This window comes from Cervus canadensis, chromosome 14 (genome assembly GCF_019320065.1).
Source record: "Cervus canadensis isolate Bull #8, Minnesota chromosome 14, ASM1932006v1, whole genome shotgun sequence".
Taxonomy (NCBI): domain Eukaryota; kingdom Metazoa; phylum Chordata; class Mammalia; order Artiodactyla; family Cervidae; genus Cervus; species Cervus canadensis.
The window spans coordinates 74014418-74037268 of NC_057399.1; positions in this window are offsets into that span (position 1 = coordinate 74014418).

Consider the following 22851-nt stretch of genomic DNA (forward strand, 5'->3'; position numbering starts at 1 on the left):
GCATGAAAAAGTCTGGAAAATATAAGAGCATGGAAAAGTCTGAAAAATATGAGGAGCATGAAAAAGTGTGAAAAATACAAAGAGCATGAAAAGTCTGTGAAAAAAAATACGAGGACATGAAAAGGTTGTTTGAAAAAATACGAAGAAGCATGAAAAGGTGTGAAAAATACGAGGAGCATGAAAAAGCTTTGAAAAATACAACTAGCATGAAAAGGTGTGAAAAGTACGAGGAGCATGAAAAGGTGTGAAAAATACGAGAAGCATGAAAAGGTGTGAAAAATACGAGGAGCATGAAAAGCTTTGAAAAATACGACTAGCATGAAAAGGTGTGAAAAGTACGAGGAGCATAAAAAGGTGTGAAAAATTCGAGGAGGATGAAAAGGTCTGAGAAATACGAGGAACATGAAAACATCTGAGAAATACGAGGAGCATGAAAGGGTCTGAGAAATACGAGGAGCATGAAAAAGTCTGAGAAATACGAGGACCATGAAAAGGCCTGAAAAATAGGAGGAGCATATAAAAAGTCTGAATAATACGAGGAGCATGAATATTTGTGGAAAATATGGAGAGCCTGAAAGGTGTGAACAATATGAAGAACATGAAAAGGTCTGAAAAATATGAAGAGCATGAAAAGGTGTGACAAATAGGAGGAGCATGAAAAGGTGTGAAAAATATGACGAGCATAAAAAGATCTGAAAAACGAGGAGCATGAAAAGGTGTGAAAAATACGAGGAGCATGAAAAGGTATGAAAAATATGAGAAGCATGAAAAGGTCTGAAATATATGAAGAACCTGAAAAAGTGTGAAATATATGAAGAGCATGAAAAGGTCTGAAAGATATAAAGAGCACGAAAAGGTGTGAAAAATATGAAGAGCACGATAAGGTCTGAAAAATATGAGGACCACGAAAAGGTGTGAAAAATACGAGGAGCACGAAAAGGTCTGAAAAATACAAAGATCATGAAAATGTGTGAAAAATACGAAGATCATGAAACGGTGTGAAAAATACGAGGAGCATGAAAAGGACTGAAAAATACGAGGAGCATGAAAAGGTGTGAAAAATATGAGGAGCATGAAAAGGTATGAGATATACCTGGAGCATGAACAGGTCTGAAAAACACGAGGCGCAAGAAGAGGTCTGAAAAATACGAAGAGCACGACAAGGTGTGAAAAACAGAAGGAGCACGAAAAGGTGTGAAAAATACGAGGAGCATGGAAAGGTCTGAAAAACACGAGGAGCATGAAAAGGTCTGAAAAGTACGAGGAGCATGAAAAGGTCTGAAAAACATGAGGAGCTTGAAATGGTGTGAAGAATAAGATGAGCATAAAACCGTGTGAAAAATACGAGGACCATGAAAAGGTGTGAAAAATACGTGGAGCATGAAAACGGGTGAAAAATACGAGGAGCATGAAAAGGTGTGAAAAATATGAGGACCATGAAAAGGTGTGAAAATTACGATGAGCATGAAAAGGTGTGAAAAATAGTTGGAGCATGAAAAGTCGTAAAAAAAATGAGGAGGATGAAAGGTTTGAAAAATTCGAGGAGCATGAAAAGGTGTGAAAAATATGAGGAGCATGAAAAGTTGTGAAATATATGAGGAGCATGAAGAGGTGTGAAATATATGAGGAGCATGGAAAGGTGTGAAATATACGAGGAGCATGAAGAGGAGTGAAAAATACAAGGGAGCATGAAAAGGTCTGAGAAATACGAGGAGCATGAAAAAGTCTGATAAATACGAGGGGCATGAAAAGGTCTGAAAAACACGAGGAGCTTGAAAAGGTGTGAAGAATAAGATGAGCATAAAAACGTGTGAAAAATACCAGGACCGTGAAAAGGTGTGAAAAATAGGAGGAGTAGGAAAAGGTGTGAAAAATACGAGGAGCATGAAAAGGTCTGATAAATACGAGGAGCATGAAAAGGTCTGAAAAATACGAGGGGCATGAAAAGTTGTGAAAAACACGAAGAGCACGAAAAGGTGTGAAAAATAGGAGGAGCAGGAAAAGGTGTGAAAAATACGAGGAGCATGGAAAGGTCTGAAAAACAGGAGGAGCATGAAAAGGTCTGAAAAATACGAGGAGCATGAAAAGGTCTGAAAAACATGAGGAGCGTGAAAAGGTGTGAAGAATACGATGAGCATAAAACTGTGTGAAAAATACGAGGACCATGAAAAGGTGTGAAAAATATGTGGAGCATGAAAACGGGTGAAAAATACGAGGAGCATGAAAAGCTCTGAAAAATACGAGGAGCACGAAAAGGTGTGAAAAATAGGAGGAGCATGAAACGATGTGAGAAATACGAGGAGCATGAAAAAGTCTGAAAAATACGAGGGGCATGAAAAGGTTTGAAAAACACGAAGAGCACGAAAAGCTGTGAAAAATAGGAGGAGCATGAAAAGCTGTGAAAAATATGAACAGCATGAAAAGGTGTGAAAAATAGGAGAAGCATGAAAAGGTGTGAAATATACAACGGGCATGAAAATGTGTGAAAAATATGAGGAGCATGAAAAGGTGTGAAAAATTGGAGGAGCACAGAAAGGTTGAAAAATACGAGGAGCCTGAAAAGGTCTGAAAACTATGAAGCGCCTGAAGTTGTGAAAAATATGAAGAGCATGAAATGGTTTGAAAAATATGAAGAGCACGAAACGGTGTGAAACGTATGAAGAGGACGAAAAGGTCTGAAATATACGAGGAGCAGGAAATGCTGTGAAAAATATGAAGAGCATGAAATTGTCGGAAAATATGAAGAGCATGAAAAGCAGTGAAAATTCGGTGGACCATGAAAAGGCGTGAAAAATACGAGGAACATGAAAAGGTCTGAAATATATGAAGAGCATGAAAAGGTCTGAAATATACGAGGATCCCGAAAAGGTGTGAAAAATATGAGTATCACGAAAGGTGTGAAAAATACGCGGAGCATGAAAAGGTGTGAAAAATACGAGGAGCATGAAAAGGTGTGAAATTTACTAGGAGCATGAAAAGGTGTTAAAAACACGAGGATCATGAAAAGGTGTGGAAAAAACGAGGAGAATAAAAAGGTCTGAGAAATAAGAGGAGCATGGAAAAGTCTGAAAAATACGAAGAGCATGAAAAGTTCTGAGAAATATGAGGAGCATGAAAAAGTCTGAAAAATACAAGGAGCATGAAAATGTTTGAAAAATATGAAGAGCACGAAAAGGTGTGAAAAATATGAAGAGCACTAAAAGTTCTGAAAAATACTAGGAGCATGAAAAGGTGTGAAAAATACGAGGAGCATGAAAAGGTGTGAAGAATACGAGGAGCATGAAAAGGTGTCAAAAATACGAGGAGCATGTAAAGGTGTGAAAAATAGGAGGAGCATGAAAAGGCCTAAAAACTACAAGGAGCATGCAAAGCCCTGAATAATAAGAGGAGCATGAAAAGGTCTGAGAAATATGAGGAACTTGAAAAGGTCTGAAGAATACGAGGAGCATGAAAAGGTCTGAAAAATGTAAAGAGCATGAAAAGGTCTGAAAAATATAAAGAGCATAAAAAGGTCTGAAAAATACGAGGATCATGAAAAGGTCTGAAAAATACGAGGAGCATGAAAATGTCTGAAAAATATAAAGAGAATGAAAAGGTCTGAAAAATATGAAGAGCACGAAATTTTGTGAAAAATAGGAGGAGCATGAAAGGTGTGAAAAATATGAGGGGCATGAAAAGGTGTGAAAATTAGGAGGAGTATGAAAAGGTCTGAAAAATATGAGGAGCATGAAAAGGTGTGAAAACTACGGGGAGCATGAAAAGCCCTGAAAAATACAAGGAGCATGAAATGGCCTGAAAAATACAAAGAGCCTATAAAGCTGTGAAAAACACGAAGATCAAGCAAATGTCTTAAAAATATGAAGAGCATGAAAAGGTCTGAAAAATGCGAGGAACATGAAAAGGTGTGAATAATACCAGGAGTATGAAAAGGTCTTCTAAATATGAAGAGCACAAAAAGGTGTGAAAAATAGGAGGAGCACGAAAACGTGTGAAAAATACGAGGAGCACGAAAAGGTGTGAATAATACGAGGAACATGAAAAGGTCTGAAAAATATGAAGAGCATGAAAAAGGCTGAAAAATATGAAGAGCATGAAAAGGTCTGAAAAATATGAGGAGCATGAAAAGGTGTGAAAAATACAAAGAGCATGAAAAGGTGTGAAAAATACGAGGAGCATGAAAAGGTGTGAAAAATACGAGAAGCATGAAAAGGTGTGAAAAATACGAGGAGCATGAAAAGCTTTGAAAAATACGACTAGCATCAAAAGGTGTGAAAAGTACGAGGAGCATGAAAAGGTGTGAAAAATACGAGAAGCATGAAAAGGTGTGAAAAATACGAGGAGCATGAAAAGCTTTGAAAAATACGACTAGCATGAAAAGGTGTGAAAAATACGAGGAGCATAAAAAGGTGTGAAAAATTCGAGGAGCATGAAAAGGTCTGAAAAATACGAGGAACATGAAAACATCTGAAAAATACGAGGAGCATGAAAGGGTCTGAGAAATACGAGGAGCATGAAAAAGTCTGAGAAATACGAGGACCATGAAAAGACCTGAAAAATAGGAGGAGCATATAAAAGTCTGAATAATACGAGGAGCATGAATATTTGTGGAAAATATGGAGAGCCTGAAAGGTGTGAACAATATGAAGAACATGAAAAGGTCTGAAAAATATGAAGAGCATGAAAAGGTGTGACAAATAGGAGGAGCATGAAAAGGTGTGAAAAATATGACGAGCATAAAAAGAGCTGAAAAACGAGGAGCATGAAAAGGTGTGAAAAATACGAGGAGCATGAAAAGGTATGAAAAATATGAGAAGCATGAAAAGGTCTGAAATATATGAAGAACCTGAAAAAGTGTGAAATATATGAAGAGCATGAAAAGGTCTGAAAGATATAAAGAGCACGAAAAGGTGAGAAAAATATGAAGAGCACGATAAGGTCTGAAAAATATGAGGACCACGAAAAGGTGTGAAAAATACGAGGAGCACGAAAAGGTCTGAAAAATACGAAGATCATGAAAATGTGTGAAAAATACGAAGATCATGAAACGGTGTGAAAAATACAGGGAGCATGAAAAGGACTGAAAAATACGAGGAGCATGAAAAGGTGTGAAAAATATGAGGAGCATGAAAAGGTATGAGATATACCTGGAGCATGAACAGGTCTGAAAAACACGAGGCGCAAGAAGAGGTCTGAAAAATACGAAGAGCACGACAAGGTGTGAAAAACAGTAGGAGCACGAAAAGGTGTGAAAAATACGAGGAGCATGGAAAGGTCTGAAAAACACGAGGAGCATGAAAAGGTCTGAAAAGTACGAGGAGCATGAAAAGGTCTGAAAAACATGAGGAGCTTGAAATGGTGTGAAGAATAAGATGAGCATAAAACCGTGTGAAAAATACGAAGACCATGAAAAGGTGTGAAAAATACGTGGAGCATGAAAACGGGTGAAAAATACGAGGAGCATGAAAAAGTGTGAAAAATATGAGGACCATGAAAAGGTGTGAAAATTACGATGAGCATGAAAAGGTGTGAAAAATAGTTGGAGCATGAAAAGTCGTAAAAAATATGAGGAGGATGAAAGGTGTGAAAAATTCGAGGAGCATGAAAAGGTGTGAAAAATATGAGGAGCATGAAAAGTTGTGAAATACACGAGGAGCATGAAGAGGTGTGAAATATATGAGGAGCATGGAAAGGTGTGAAATATACGAGGAGCATGAAGAGGAGTGAAAAATAACAACGGGACATGAAAAGGGCTGAGATACGAGGAGCATGAAGAGGAGTGAAAAATACAAGGGAGCATGAAAAGGTCTGAGAAATACGAGGAGCATGAAAAAGTCTGATAAATACGAGGGGCATGAAAAGGTCTGAAAAACACGAGGAGCTTGAAAAGGTGTGAAGAATAAGATGAGCATAAAATCGTGTGAAAAATACCAGGACCGTGAAAAGGTGTGAAAAATACGAGGAGCATGAAAACAGGTGAAAAATACGAGGAGCATGAAAAGGTGTGAAAAATAAGAGGAACAGGGAAAAGTGTGAAAAAAACGAGGAGCACCAAAAGGTGTGAAAAATAAGAGGGCCACAAAAAGGTGTGAAAAATATGACGAGAATGAAAAGGTCTAAAAAATATGAGGAGCATGAAAAGGTCCGAAAAATATGAAGAGCCTGAAAAGGTGTGAAAAATTCAAGGAGCATGAAAAGGTGTGAAAAATAAGAGGAGCCTGAAAAGGTGTGAAAAATACGAGGAGCATGAAAAGGTTTGAAAAATACGAGGAGCATGAAAAGGTCTGAAAAATATGAAGAGCCTGAAAATTAGTGAAAAATATTAAGAGCATGAAATGGTATGAAAAATATGAAGAGCACGAAAACGTGTGAAAAATATGAATAGCACGAAAAGGTCTTAAAAATACGTGGAGCAGGAAATGGTGTGAAAAATATGAAGAGCATGAAAAGGTGTGTAAAATAAGAGGAGCATGAAAAGGTGTGAAAAAAACGAGGAGCATGGAAAGGTGTGAAAAACACGAGGAGCATGGAAAGGTGTGAAAAATACGAGGAGCATGAAAAGGTGTGAAAAATACAGGGGAGCATGAAAACGTCTGAGAAATACGAGGAGCATGAAAAAGTCTGATAAATACGAGGAGCATGAATAGGTTTGAAATATACGAGGAGCATGATAAGGTCTGACAAATACGAAGAGCACGAAAACGTGTGAAAAATAGGAGGAGCACAAAAAGGTGTGAAAAATACTAGGAGCATGAAACGATCTGAGAAATACGAGGAGCATGAAAAAGTCTGAAAAATACGAGGGGCATGAAAAGGTTTGTAAACACAAAGAGCACAAAAAGGTGTGAAAAATAGGAGGAGAAGAAAAAGGTGTGAAAAATACGAGGAGCATGAAAAGGTCTGATAAATACGAGGAGCATGAAAAGGTCTGAAAATTACGAGGGGCATGAAAAGTTTTGAAAAACACGAAGAGCACGAAAAGGTGTGAAAAATAGGAGGAGCAGGAAAAGGTGTGAAAAATACGAGGAGCATGGAAAGGGCTGAAAAACAGGAGGAGCATGAAAAGGTCTGAAAAATACGAGGAGCATGAAAAGGTCTGAAAAACATGAGGAGCTTGAAAAGGTGTGAAGAATACGATGAGCATAAAACTGTGTGAAAAATACGAGGAAAGGTGTGAAGAATACGATGAGCATAAAACTGTGTGAAAAATACGAGGACCATGAAAAGGTGTGAAAAATATGTGGAGCATGAAAACGGGTGAAAAATACGAGGAGCATGAAAAGCTCTGAAAAATACGAGGTGCACGAAAAGGTGTGAAAAATAGGAGGAGCATGAAACGATGTGAGAAATACGAGGAGCATGAAAAAGTCTGAAAAATACGAGGGGCATGAAAAGGTTTGAAAAACACGAAGAGCACGAAAAGCTGTGAAAAATAGGAGGAGCATGAAAAGCTGTGAAAAATATGAACAGCATGAAAAGCTGTGAAAAATATGAAGAGCACGGAAAGATCTGAAAAATACGAGGAGCATGAAAAGGTGTGAAAAATAGGAGAAGCATGAAAAGGTGTGAAAAATACAACGGGCATGAAAATGTGTGAAAAATATGAGGAGCATGAAAAGGTGTGAAAAATTGGAGGAGCACAGAAAGGTTGAAAAATACGAGGAGCCTGAAAAGGTCTGAAAAATATGAAGCGCCTGAAGTTGTGAAAAATATGAAGAGCATGAAATGGTGTGAAAAATACAAGGAGCATGAAAAGGTGTGAAAAAGTACGAGGAGCATGAAAAGGTGTGACAAATAGGAGGAGCACGAAAAGGTGTGACAAATAGGAGGAGCACGAAAAGGCATGAGAATTACAAGGAGCATGAAAAGGTGTGAAAACCACGAGGAGCATGAAAAGGTGTCAAAAATACGAGGAGCATGAAAAGGTATGAGATATACCTGGAGCATGAACAGGTCTGAAAAACACGAGGCGCAAGAAGAGGTCTGAAAAATACGAAGAGCACGACAAGGTGTGAAAAACAGGAGGAGCACGAAAAGGTGTGAAAAATACTAAGAGCATGAATAGGTGTTAAAATATGAGGAGCATGAAAAGGTGTGAAAAATACGAGGAGCATGAAAAGGTGTGACAAATAGGAGGAGCACGAAAAGGTGTGACAAATAGGAGGAGCACGAAAAGGCGTGAGAATTACAAGGAGCATGAAAAGGTGTGAAAACCACGAGGAGCATGAAAAGGTGTCAAAAATACGAGGAGCATGAAAAGGTGTGAAAAATACGAGGAAAATGAAAAGTTGTTGAAAAACCTCGTCATTTTCACACCTTTTCATGCTCCTCGTATTTGTCAGATCTTTTCATTCTCCTCATATTTCCCAGACCTTTTCAAGCTCCTTGTATTTTTCAGACTTCTTCATGCTCCTCGTGTTTTTCAGACCTTTTCATGCTCTTAGTATTTTTCAGACTTTTCATGCTCCTCGTGTTTTTCACACCTTTTCATGTCCCTCATATTTTTCACACCTTTTCATGCTCCTCGTATTTGTCAGACCTTTTCATGCTCCTCATTTTTTTCACAACTTTTCCTGCTCTTCGTATTTTTCACACCTTTTCATGCTCCTCGTATTTTTCACAACTTTTCATGCTCCTCGTATTTGTCAGACCTTTTCATGCTCCTCGTATTTTTCACACCTTTTCATGCTCCTCGTATTTTTCACACCTTTTCGTGCTCTTCGCATTTTTCAGGCCTTTTCATGCACCTCCTATTTTTCACATCTTTTAGTGCTCTTCTTATTTTTCAGACCTTTTCATGCTCCTAGTATTTTTCAGACCTTTTCATGCTCCTCGAATTATTCACACCTTTTCGTGTTCCTCGTATTTTTCAGACCTTTTCATGCTCTTCATATATTTCACACCTTTTCAGGCTCTTCATATTTTACAGACATTTTCGTGCTCTTCATATTTTTCACACCTCTTCAGGCTCTTCGTATTTTTCAGGGCTTTTCATGCTCCTCATATTTCTTAGGTCTTTTAATGCCTCTCGTATTTTTCACCCCTTTTCTTGCTCCATTCTATTATGCAGGCCTTTTCTTAGCTCTCGTATTTTTCACACCTTTTCATTTTGCCCCTATTATGTTTCACACCTTTTTCATGACTGCTCGGTATTTCTCACACCTTATCGTCGTGCTCGTATTTTCCCACACCCTTTTCGTTCTCCATATTTTCAGACCTTTTCGATGCTCTTCATTATTCACAGTTTTCGGCTTCTTATGTTTTCAGACCTTTCATGCTCCCATAAATTTTTCAGACCTTTTTCATGCTCCTCCGTATTTCTGACACCTTTTCAGATCTTGCTCCCTCGTATTTTTTCACACCTTTCATGCTCTTGCCTATTATTATCATAACTTTTGTGCTCTTCATATTTTTCACAACCCCTTTCTGCTCCGTCGTATTTTATCATAACCTTTTCGTGCTCCTCGTATTTTCACACGTTTTTCGTTTCTACTCCTACTCTTTCAAACTTTTCTTGTTCCTCGAATTTTTCAGACCTTTTTAGGCTTCAGGAACATTTTCGTAGTTCTCCATATTCTTTCACATTTTTCAGGCTCTTCCATATTTTTCAGGCTTTTCATGCCCTCGTATTTTCTTAGGGCCTTTTAACGCCTTCGTATTTTTTCACCCACTTTCTCATGCTCCTCGTTTATTATACAGGCCTTTTCATGCTCCTCGTATTTTTCACACCTTATTTCAATTTGCTCCTCGATATTTTTTCACACCTTTTCTTTGTCCTCATATTTTTCACACCTTTTCGTGCTCTTCATATTTTTCAGACCTTTTCATGCTTTTCATATTTTCACAGCTTTTCAGGCTCTTCATGTTTTTCAGACCTTTTCATGCTCCTCATATTTTTCAGACCTTTTCATGCTCCTCGTATTTTTGACACCTTTTCATGCTCCTCATATTTTTCACACCTTTTCATGCTCCTCATATTTTTCACTCCTTTTCATGCTCCTCGTATTTTTCACACAATTTCATGCTCCTCGTATTTTTCACACCTTTTCTTTCTCCTCGTATTTTTCACACCTTTTTGTGCTCCTCCTTTTTTCACACCTTTTCTTGCTCTTCATATTTTTCGGCCATTTTCTTGTTCTTCATATTTTTCACACATTTTCAGGCTCTTCATATTTTTCAGACCTTTTCATGCTCCTCGTATTTTACAGATCTTTTTATGCTCCTCCTATTTCTCAGGTCTTTTCATGCTCCACGTATTTTTCACACGTTTTCATGCTGCTCATATATTTCACACCTTTTCATGCTCCTCATATTTTTCACACCTCTTCATACTCCTCGTATTTTTCACGCCTTTTCATGCTCCTCATTTTTTCACGCCTTTTCATGCTCCTCATATTTTTCACACCTTTTCATGTCCCTCATATTTTTTACCCCTTTTCATGCTCCTCGTATTTGTCAGACCTTTATATGTTCTTCATATTTTTCACACATTTTCAGGCTCTTCATATTTTTCAGACTTTTTCATGCTCCTCATATTTTTCACACCTTTTCATGCTCCTCGTCATTTTCACACCGTTTCATGCTCCTCGTATTTGTCAGACCTTTTCATTCTCCTCGTATTTCCCAGACCTTTTCAAGCTCCTCGTATTTTTCAGACTTCTTCATGCTCCTCGTGTTTTTCAGACCTTTTCATGCTCTTTGTATTTTTCAGACCTTTTCATGCTTCTCGTGTTTTTCACACCTTTTCATGTCCCTCATATTTTTCACACCTTTTCATGCTCCTCGTATTTGTCAGACCTTTTCATGCTCCTCGTATTTTTCACACCTTTACGTACTCCTTCTTTTTTTCACACCTTTTCGTGCTCTTCATATTCTTCAGACCTTTATATGTTCTTCATATTTTTCACACCTTTACAGACTCTTCATATTTTTCAGACTTTTTCATGCTCTTCGTGTTTTTCAGACATTTTCATGCTCCTCCTATTTTTCACAACTTTTCTTGCTCCTCGTATTTGTCAGACCTTTTCATCCTCCTCGTATTTTTCAGACCTTTTCAAGCTCCTCGTATTTTTCAGACTTTTTCATGCTCCTCGTGTTTGTCAGACCTTTTCATGCTCTTCATATTTTTTAGACCTTTTCCTGCTCTTAGTTTTTTCAGACCTTTTCATGCTCCTCTTGTTTTTCACACCTTTTCATGTCCCTCATATTTTTCACACCTTTTCATGCTCCTCGTATTTGGCAGACCTTTTCATGCTCCTCGTATTTTTCACACCTTTATGTACTCCTCTATTTTTCACACATTTTCGTGCTCTTCATATTTTTCAGACCTTTATAAGTTCTTCATATTTTTCACACCTTTTCAGGCTCTTCATATTTTTCAGACTTTTTCATGCTCTTCGTGTTTTTCAGACCTTTTCATGCTCTTCATATCTTTCAGACCTTTTCATGCTCTTAGTATTTTTCAGACCTTTTCATGTTCCTCGTATTTTTCACACCTTCATGCTCCTCGTATTTTTCATACCTTTTCACGCTCCTCGTTATTTTCAGACCTTTTCCCGCTCTTCATATTTTTCACACCTTTTCACGCTCTTCGTATTTTTGACACCTTTTCATGCTCGTCGTATTTTTCACACCTTTTCCTGCTCCTCATTTTTTTCACACCTTTTCCTGATCTTCGATTTCTTCACACCTTTTCATGCTCCTCGTATTTTTCACAACTTTTCCTGCTCTTCGTATTTTTCACACCTTTTCATGCTCCTCATATTTTCACACCTTTTCATGCTCCTCGTATTTGTCAGACCTTTTCATGCTACTCGTATTTTTCACACGTTTTCATGCTCCTCGTATTTTACACACCTTTTCGTGCTCTTCGTATTTTTCAGACCTTTTCATGCACCTCCTATTTTTCACACCTTTTAGTGCTCTTCGTATTTTTCAGACCTTTTCATGCTCCTAATATTTTTCAGACCTTTTCATGCTCCTCGTATTATTCATACCTTTTCGTGTTCCTCGTATTTTCAGACCTTTTCATGCTCCTCGTATTATTCATACCTTTTCGTGTTCCTCGTATTTTTCAGACCTTTTCATGCTCTTCATATATTTCACACCTTTTCAGGCTCTTCACATTTTTCACACCTCTTCAGGCTCTTCGTATTTTTCAGGGCTTTTCATGCCCCTCATATTTCTTAGGTCTTTTTATGCCTCTCGTATTTTTCACCCCTTTTCATGCTCCTCGTATTATTCAGGCCTTTTCTTGCTCCTCGTATTTTTCAGACCTTTTCATGCCCCTCATATGTTTCACACCTTTTCATGCTCCTCGTATTTCTCACACCTTATCGTCGTGCTCGTGTTTTTCACACCTTTTTGTGCTCTTCATATTTTTCAGACGTTTTCATGCTCCTCATATTTTTCAGACCTTTTCATGCTCCTCGTATTTTTGACATCTTTTCATGCTCCTCGTATTTTTCACACCTTTTCATGCTCTTCCTATTTTTCAGAACTTTTGTGCTCTTCATATTTTTCACACCCTTTCATGCTCGTCGTATTTTTCAGACCTTTTCGTGCTCCTCGTTTTTTTCACACGTTTTCGTTCTCCTCCTACTTTTCACAACTTTTCTTGCTCCTCGTATTTTTCAGAGCTTTTCATGCTCTTCATATATTTCACACCTTTTCAGGCTCTTCATATTTTTCAGACATTTTCGTGTTCTTCATATTTTTCACATCTTTTCAGGCTCTTCGTATTTTTCAGGGCTTTTCATGCCCCTCGTATTTCTTAGGCCTTTTAACGCCTCTCGTATTTTTCACAACTTTTCATGCTCCTCGTATTATTCAGGCCTTTTCATGCTCCTCGTATTTTTCACACCTTTTCCTGCTTCTCATATGTTTCACACCTTTTCATGCTCCTCGTATTTTTCACACCTTTTCTTTGTCCTCATATTTTTCACACCTTTTCGTGCTCTTCATATTTTTCAGACCTTTTCATGCTTTTCATATTTTCACAGCTTTTCAGGCTCTTCATGTTTTTCAGACCTTTTCATGCTCCTCATATTTTTCAGACCTTTTCATGCTCCTCGTATTTTTGACACCTTTTCATGCTCCTCATATTTTTCACACCTTTTCATGCTCCTCATATTTTTCACTCCTTTTCATGCTCCTCGTATTTTTCACACAATTTCATGCTCCTCGTATTTTTCACACCTTTTCATGCTCCTCGTATTTTACAGATCTTTTTATGCTCCTCCTATTTCTCAGGTCTTTTCATGCTCCACGTATTTTTCACACGTTTTCATGCTGCTCATATTTTTCACACGTTTTCATGCTCCTCATATTTTTCACACCTCTTCATACTCCTCGTATTTTTCACGCCTTTTCATGCTCCTCATTTTTTCATGCCTTTTCATGCTCCTCATATTTTTCACAACTTTTCATGTCCCTCATATTTTTCACCCCTTTTCATGCTCCTCATATTTGTCAGACCTTTATATGTTCTTCATATTTTTCAAACATTTTCAGGCTCTTCATATTTTTCAGACTTTTTCATGCTCCTCATATTTTTCACACCTTTTGATGCTCCTCGTCATTTTCACACCTTTTCATGCTCCTCGTATTTGTCAGATCTTTTCATTCTCCTCATATTTCCCAGACCTTTTCAAGCTCCTCGTATTTTTCAGACTTCTTCATGCTCCTCGTGTTTTTCAGACCTTTTCATGCTCTTAGTATTTTTCAGACTTTTCATGCTCCTCGTGTTTTTCACACCTTTTCATGTCCCTCATATTTTTCACACCTTTTCATGCTCCTCGTATTTGTCAGACCTTTTCATGCTCCTCGTATTTTTCACACCTTTACGTACTGCTCCTATTTTTCACACATTTTCGTGCTCTTCATATTCTTCAGACCTTTATATGTTCTTCATATTTTTCACACCTTTACAGACTCTTCATATTTTTCAGACTTTTTCATGCTCTTCGTGTTTTTCAGACATTTTCATGCTCTGCCTATTTTTCACAACCTTTCTTGCTCCTCGTATTTTTCAGATCTTTTCATGCTCCTCGTATTATTCACACCTTTTCGTGTTCCTCGTATTTTTCAGACCTTTTCATGCTCTTCATATATTTCACACCTTTTCAGGCTCTTCATATTTTTCAGACATTTTCGTGCTCTTCATATTTTTCAGACCTTTATATGTTCTTCATATATTTCACACATTTTCAGGCTCTTCATATTTTTCAGACTTTTTCATGCTCCTCATATTTTTCACACCTTTTCATGCTCCTCGTCTTTTTTACACCTTTTCATGCTCCTCGTATTTGTCAGACCTTTTCATTCTCCTCGTATTTCTCAGACCTTTTCAAGCTCCTCGTATTTTTCAGACTTTTTCATGCTCCTCGTGTTTGTCAGACCTTTTCATGCTCTTCATATTTTTCAGACCTTTTCATGCTCTTAGTTTTTTCAGACCTTTTCATGCTCCTCTTGTTTTTCACACCTTTTCATGTCCCTCATATTTTTCACACCTTTTCATGCTCCTCGTATTTGGCAGACCTTTTCATGCTCCTCGTATTTTTCCATGAAAAGGTGTGAAAAACACGAGGAGCATGAAGAAGTCTGAAAAATACAAGGAGCTTGAAAAGGTCTGGGAAATATGAGGAGAATGAAAAGATCTGACAAATACGAGGAGCATGAAAAGGTGTGAAAATGACGAGGAGCATCAAAAGGTGTGAAAAATATGAGGAGCATGAAAAAGTCTGAAATATGAAGAGCCTGAAAATGTGTGAAAAATATGAAGAACATATAAAGGTCTGACAAATATGAGGAGCATGAAAAGGGGTGAAAAATATGAGGGACATGAAAAGTTGTGAAAAATATGAGGAGCATGAAAAGGCATGAAAAAAAGAGGAGCATGAAAAGGCTGAAAATACGAAGGAGTATGAGAGGTGTGAAAAATATGAGGAGCATGAAAAGGTGTGAAATATAATGAGCAGGCATGAAACGTGTGAAAAATACGTGGAGGCATGAAAAACCTGAGAAATAGGAGGAGGCATAAAAGAAGATCTGTAAAATATGAGGAGCTGAAAAAGGTGTGAAAATCGAGGAGGCCATGAAAATTGTTGTGAAAAATACGAGGAGCATGAAAAGGAGTGAAAAATACGAGGAGCATGAAAAGGTGTGAAAAATACGAGGAGCATGAAAAGGTGTGAAAAATACGAGGAGCATGAAAAGGTCTGAAAAATATGAGGAGCATGAAAAGGTCTGAAAAACATGAAGAGCCTGAAAAGCTGTGAAAATATGAAAAGCATGAAAAGGTCTGAAAAATATGAAGAGCACGAAAAGGTGTGAAAAATATGAGGACAAAGAAAAGGTGTGAAAAATACGAGGAGCATGAAAAGGTGTGAAACATATGAGAAGCATGAAAAGGTGTGAAAAATACGAGGAGCATGAAAAGGCCTGAATAATACGAGGAGCATGAAAAGTTGTGAAAAATACGAGAGGCGTTAAAAGGCCTAAGAAATACGAGGGGCATGAAAAGCCCTGAAAAATACGAAGAGCCTGAAAAGATGTGAAAAATATGAAGAACACGAAAATGTCTGAAAAATATGAAGAGCCTGAAAAGGTGTGAAATATATGAAGAGCATGAAAAGGTCTGAAAAATACGAGGAGCAAGAAAAGTTGTGAAAAGTAGGAGGAGAACGAAAACGTGTGAAAAATACGAGGAGCACGAAAAGGTCTGAAAAATACGACGAGCATGAAAGGGTGTGAAAAATATGAAGAGCACAAAAGTTCTGAAAAATAGGAAGAGCATGAAAAGGTGTGAAAAATACGAGGAGCATGAAAAGATGTCAAAAATACGAGGAGCATGAAAAGGTCTGAAAAATATGAGGAGCATGAAAAGGTCTGAAAAATATGAAGAGCACGAAAAGGTGTGAAAAATACGAGCACGACGATAAGGTGTGAGAAATACGAGGAGCATGAAAAGGTGTGAAACATATGAGGGGCATGAAAAGGTCTGAAAAATACGAGGAGCAAGAAAAGGCCTGAATAATACGAGGAGCATGAAAAGGGGTGAAAAATACGAGAGGCATTAAAAGACCTAAGAAATATGAGGGGCATGAAAAGCCCTGAAAAATACGAAGAGCCTGAAGAGGTGTGAAAAATGTGAAGAGCCTGAAAAGGTGTGAAATATATGAAGAGCATGAAAAGGTCTGAAAAATACGAGGAACACGAAAAGGTATGAATAATACGAGGAGCATGAAAAGGTCTGAAAAATATTAGGAGCATGAAAAGGTCTGAAAAATACGAAGAGCACTAAAAGGTGTGAAAAATAGGAGGTGCATGAAAAGGTCTGAAAAATACGAAGAGCACGAAAAGGTGTGAAAAATACGAGGAGCATGAAAAGGTGTGAAAAATACGAGTAGCATGAAAAGGTCTGACAAATACGAGGAGCATGAAAAGGTGTGAAAAATATGAGGAGCATGAAAAGGTGTGAAAAATACGAAGAGCAGGAAAAGTTGTGAAAAATACGAGGAGCATGAAAAGGTGTGAAGAAATCGAAGATCAGGAAAAGGTGTGAAAAAAATGAGGAGCAGGAAAAGGTGTGAAAAATACGACGAGCATGAAAAGGTGTCAAAAATACGAAGAGCGTGAAAAGGTGTGAAAAATATGAAGAGCGTGAAAAGGTCTGAAAATAACGAGGAGCGTGAAAAGGTATGAAAAATACGAGGAGCATGAAGGTGTGAAAAATACGAGGAACATGAAAAGGTCTGAAAAATACTAAGAGCATGAAAAGGTCTGAAAGATATGAAGAGCATGAAAAGGTCTGAAAAACACGAAGAGCATGAAAAAGTCTGAAAAATATGAAGAGCCTGAAAAGGTGTGAAAAATATGAAGAACTTATAAAGGTCTGAAAAATATGAAGAGCACGAAAATGTGTGAAAAATAGAGGAGTACATAAAGGTGTGAAAAATACGAGGAGCATGAAAAGGTCTGCCAAATACGAGGAGCATGAAAAGGTGTGAAAAATATGAGGGACATGAAAAGGTGTGAAAAACAAGAGGAGCATGAAAAGGTCTGAAAAAAACTAAGAGCAGGAAAAGGTCTAAAAAATATGAAGAGCATGAAAAGGTCTGACAAACACGAGGAGCATGAAAAAGTCTGAAAAATACGAGGAGCTTGAAAAGGTCTGAAAAATACGAGGAGGATGAAAAGGTCTGACAAATACGAGGAGCAAGAAAAGTTGTGAAAAATAGGAGGAGCATGAAAATGTCTGAAAAACACGAAGAGCATGAAAAAGTCTGAAAAATATGAAGAGTCTGTAAAGGTGTGAAAAATATGAAGAACATATAAAGGTCTGAAGAATATGAAGAGCACGAAAATGTGTGAAAAAAAGAAGGAGTACGTAAAGGTGTGAAAAATACGAGGAGCATGAAAAGGTCTGACAAATACGAGGAGCATGAAAAGGTGTGAAAAATATGAGGGACATGAAAAGGTGTGAAAAACACGAGGAGCATGAAAAGGTCTGAAAAATACAAAGAGCATGAAAAGGTCTGAAAAACACGAGGAGCATGAAGAAGTCTGAAAAATACGAGGAGCTTGAAAAGGTCTGGGAAATACGAGGAGAATGAAAAGGTCTGACAAATACGAGGAGCATGAAACGGTGTGAAAATGACGAGGAGCATGAAAAGGTGTGAAAAATATGAGGAGCATGAAAAAGTCTGAAAAATATGAAGAGCCTGAAAATCTGTGAAAAATATGAAGAACATATAAAGGTCTGACAAATACGAGGAGCATGAAAAGGGGTAAAAAATATGAGGGACATGAAAAGGTGTGAAAAATATGAGGAGCATGAAAAGGCGTGAAAAAATGAGGAGCATGAAAAGGCGTGAAAAATACGAGGAGTATGAAGAGGTGTGAAAAATATGAGGAGCATGAAAAGGTGTGAAATATATGAGCAGCATGAAAACGTGTGAAAAATACGTGGAGCATGAAAAGACCTGAGAAATAGGAGGAGCATAAAAAGATCTGTAAAATACGAGGAGCATGAAAAGGTCTGAAAAATATGAAGAGCCTGAAAATGTGTGAAAAATATGAAGAACAAGAAAATGGCCGAAAAATATGAAGAGCACGAAAAGGTGTGAAAAAAGGAGGAGCACAAAAAGGTGTGAAAAATACGAGGAGCAAGAAAAGGTGTGAAAAATACGAGGAGCATGAAATGGTGTGAAAAATACGAGGAGCATGAAAAGGTGTGAAAAATAGGAGGAGCATGAAAAGGTGTCAAAAATACGAGGAGCATGAAAAGGTCTGAAAAATATGAGGAGCATGAAAAGGTCTGAAAAACATGAAGAGCCTGAAAAGCTGTGAAAATATGAAGAGCATGAAAAGGTCTGAAAAATATGAAGAGCACGAAAAGGTGTGAAAAATATGAGGATGAAGAAAAGGTGTGAAAAATACGAGGAGAATGAAAAGGTGTGAAACATATGAGGAGCATGAAAAGGTGTGAAAAATACGAGGAGCATGAAAAGGCCTGTATAATACGAGGAGCATGAAAAGTGGTGAAAAATACGAGAGGCGTTAAAAGGCCTAAGAAATACGAGGGGCATGAAAAGCCCTGAAAAATATGAAGAGCCTGAAAAGATCTGAAAAATATGAAGAACACGAAAATGTCTGAAAAATATGAAGAGCCTGAAAAGGTCTGAAAAATACGAGGAACAAGAAAAGTTGTGAAAAGTAGGAGGAGAACGAAAACGTGTGAAAAATACGAGGAGCACGAAAAGGTCTGAAAAATACGACGAGCATGAAAGGGTGTGAAAAATATGAAGAGCACAAAAGTTCTGAAAAATAGGAAGAGCATGAAAAGGTGTGAAAAATATGAGGAGCATGAAAAGGTGTCAAAAATACGAGGAGCATGAAAAGGTCTGAAAAATATGAGGAGCATGAAAAGGTCTGAAAAACATGAAGAGCCTGAAAAGCTGTGAATATATGAAGAGCATGAAAAGGTCTGAAAAATATGAAGAGCACGAAAAGGTGTGAAAAATACGAGCACGACGATAAGGTGTGAGAAATACGAGCAGCATGAAAAGGTGTGAAACATATGAGGGGCATGAAAAGGTGTGAAAAATACGAGGAGCAAGAAAAGGCCTGAATAATATGAGGAGCATGAAAAGGGGTGAAAAATACGAGAGGCATTAAAAGACCTAAGAAATATGAGGGGCATGAAAAGCCCTGAAAAATACGAAGAGCCTGAAGAGGTGTGAAAAATATGAAGAGCACGAAAATGTCTGTAAAATATGAAGAGCCTGAAAAGGTGTGAAATATATGAAGAGCATGAAAAGGTCTGAAAAATACGAGGAACACGAAAAGGTGTGAATAATTCGAGGAGCATGAAAAGGTCTGAAAAATATTAGGAGCATGAAAAGGTCTGAAAAATATGAAGAGCACTAAAAGATGTGAAAAATAGGAGGTGCATGAAAAGGCCTGAAAAATGCGAAGAGCACGAAAAGGTGTGAAAAATACGAGGAGCATGAAAAGGTGTGAAAAATACGAGTAGCATGAAAAGGTCTGACAAATACGAGGAGCATGAAAAGTTGTGAAAAATACGAGGAGCATGAAAAGGTGTGAAAAATACGAAGAGCAGGAAAAGTTGTGAAAAAAATGAGGAGCATGAAAAGGTCTGACAAATACGAGGAGCATGAAAAGGTGTGAAAAATATGAGGGACATGAAAAGGTGTGAAAAACACGAGGAGCATGAAAAGTCTGAAAAATACTAAGAGCATGAAAAGGTCTGAAAAACACGAGGAGCATGAAGAAGTCTGAAAAATACAAGGAGCTTGAAAAGGTCTGGGAAATATGAGGAGAATGAAAAGATCTGACAAATACGAGGAGCATGAAAAGGTGTGAAAATGACGAGGAGCATCAAAAGGTGTGAAAAATATGAGGAGCATGAAAAAGTCTGAAAAATATGAAGAGCCTGAAAATGTGTGAAAAATATGAAGAACATATAAAGGTCTGACAAATATGAGGAGCATGAAAAGGGGTGAAAAATATGAGGGACATGAAAAGTTGTGAAAAATATGAGGAGCATGAAAAGGCATGAAAAAATGAGGAGCATGAAAAGGCGTGAAAAATACGAGGAGTATGAAGAGGTGTGAAAAATATGAGGAGCATGAAAAGGTGTGAAATATATGAGCAGCATGAAAACGTGTGAAAAATACGTGGAGCATGAAAAGACCTGAGAAATAGGAGGAGCATAAAAAGATCTGTAAAATACGAGGAGCATGAAAAGGTGTGAAAAATACGAGGAGCATGAAATTGTGTGAAAAATACGAGGAGCATGAAAAGGAGTGAAAAATATGAGGAGCATGAAAAGGTGTGAAAAATATGAGGAGCATGAAAAGGTGTCAAAAATACGAGGAGCATGAAAAGGTCTGAAAAATATGAGGAGCATGAAAAGGTCTGAAAAACATGAAGAGCCTGAAAAGCTGTGAAAATATGAAAAGCATGAAAAGGTCTGAAAAATATGAAGAGCACGAAAAGGTGTGAAAAATATGAGGACAAAGAAAAGGTGTGAAAAATACGAGGAGCATGAAAAGGTGTGAAACATATGAGAAGCATGAAAAGGTGTGAAAAATACGAGGAGCATGAAAAGGCCTGAATAATACGAGGAGCATGAAAAGTTGTGAAAAATACGAGAGGCGTTAAAAGGCCTAAGAAATACGAGGGGCATGAAAAGCCCTGAAAAATACGAAGAGCCTGAAAAGATGTGAAAAATATGAAGAACACGAAAATGTCTGAAAAATATGAAGAGCCTGAAAAGGTGTGAAATATATGAAGAGCATGAAAAGCTCTGAAAAATACGAGGAGCAAGAAAAGTTGTGAAAAGTAGGAGGAGAACGAAAACGTGTGAAAAATACGAGGAGCACGAAAAGGTCTGAAAAATACGACGAGCATGAAAGGGTGTGAAAAATATGAAGAGCACAAAAGTTCTGAAAAATAGGAAGAGCATGAAAAGGTGTGAAAAATACGAGGAGCATGAAAAGATGTCAAAAATACGAGGAGCATGAAAAGGTCTGAAAAATATGAGGAGCATGAAAAGGTCTGAAAAATATGAAGAGCACGAAAAGGTGTGAAAAATACGAGCACGACGATAAGGTGTGAGAAATACGAGGAGCATGAAAAGGTGTGAAACATATGAGGGGCATGAAAAGGTCTGAAAAATACGAGGAGCAAGAAAAGGCCTGAATAATACGAGGAGCATGAAAAGGGGTGAAAAATACGAGAGGCATTAAAAGACCTAAGAAATATGAGGGGCATGAAAAGCCCTGAAAAATACGAAGAGCCTGAAGAGGTGTGAAAAATGTGAAGAGCATGAAAAGGTGTGAAATATATGAAGAGCATGAAAAGGTCTGAAAAATACGAGGAACACGAAAAGGTATGAATAATACGAGGAGCATGAAAAGGTCTGAAAAATACGAGGAACACGAAAAGGTATGAATAATACGAGGAGCATGAAAAGGTCTGAAAAATATTAGGAGCATGAAAAGGTCTGAAAAATACGAAGAGCACTAAAAGGTGTGAAAAATAGGAGGTGCATGAAAAGGTCTGAAAAATACGAAGAGCACGAAAAGGTGTGTAAAATACGAGGAGCATGAAAACGTGTGAAAAATACGAGTAGCATGAAAAGGTCTGACAAATACGAGGAGCATGAAAAGGTGTGAAAATATGAGGAGCATGAAAAGGTGTGAAAAATACGAAGAGCAGGAAAAGTTGTGAAAAATACGAGGAGCATGAAAAGGTGTGAAGAAATCGAAGATCAGGAAAAGGTGTGAAAAAAATGAGGAGCAGGAAAAGGTGTGAAAAATACGACGAGCATGAAAAGGTGTCAAAAATACGAAGAGCGTGAAAAGGTGTGAAAAATATGAAGAGCGTGAAAAGGTCTGAAAATAACGAGGAGCTTGAAAAGGTATGAAAAATACGAGGAGCATGAAGGTGTGAAAAATACGAGGAACATGAAAAGGTCTGAAAAATACTAAGAGCATGAAAAGGTCTGAAAGATATGAAGAGCATGAAAAGGTCTGAAAAACACGAAGAGCATGAAAAAGTCTGAAAAATATGAAGAGCCTGAAAAGGTGTGAAAAATACGAAGAAGTTATGAAGGTCTGAAAAATAAAGGTGTGAAAAATAGAGGAGTACATAAAGGTGTGAAAAATACGAGGAGCATGAAAAGGTCTGCCAAATACGAGGAGCATGAAAAGGTGTGAAAAATATGAGGGACATGAAAAGGTGTGAAAAACAAGAGGAGCATGAAAAGGTCTGAAAAAACTAAGAGCAGGAAAAGGTCTAAAAAATATGAAGAGCATGAAAAGGTCTGACAAACACGAGGAGCATGAAAAAGTCTGAAAAATACGAGGAGCTTGAAAAGGTCTGAAAAATACGAGGAGGATGAAAAGGTCTGACAAATACGAGGAGCAAGAAAAGTTGTGAAAAATAGGAGGAGCATGAAAATGTCTGAAAAACACGAAGAGCATGAAAAAGTCTGAAAAATATGAAGAGTCTGTAAAGGTGTGAAAAATATGAAGAACATATAAAGGTCTGAAGAATATGAAGAGCACGAAAATGTGTGAAAAAAAGAAGGAGTACGTAAAGGTGTGAAAAATACGAGGAGCATGAAAAGGTCTGACAAATACGAGGAGCATGAAAAGGTGTGAAAAATATGAGGGACATGAAAAGGTGTGAAAAACACGAGGAGCATGAAAAGGTCTGAAAAATACGAAGAGCATGAAAAGGTCTGAAAAACACGAGGAGCATGAAGAAGTCTGAAAAATACGAGGAGCTTGAAAAGGTCTGGGAAATACGAGGAGAATGAAA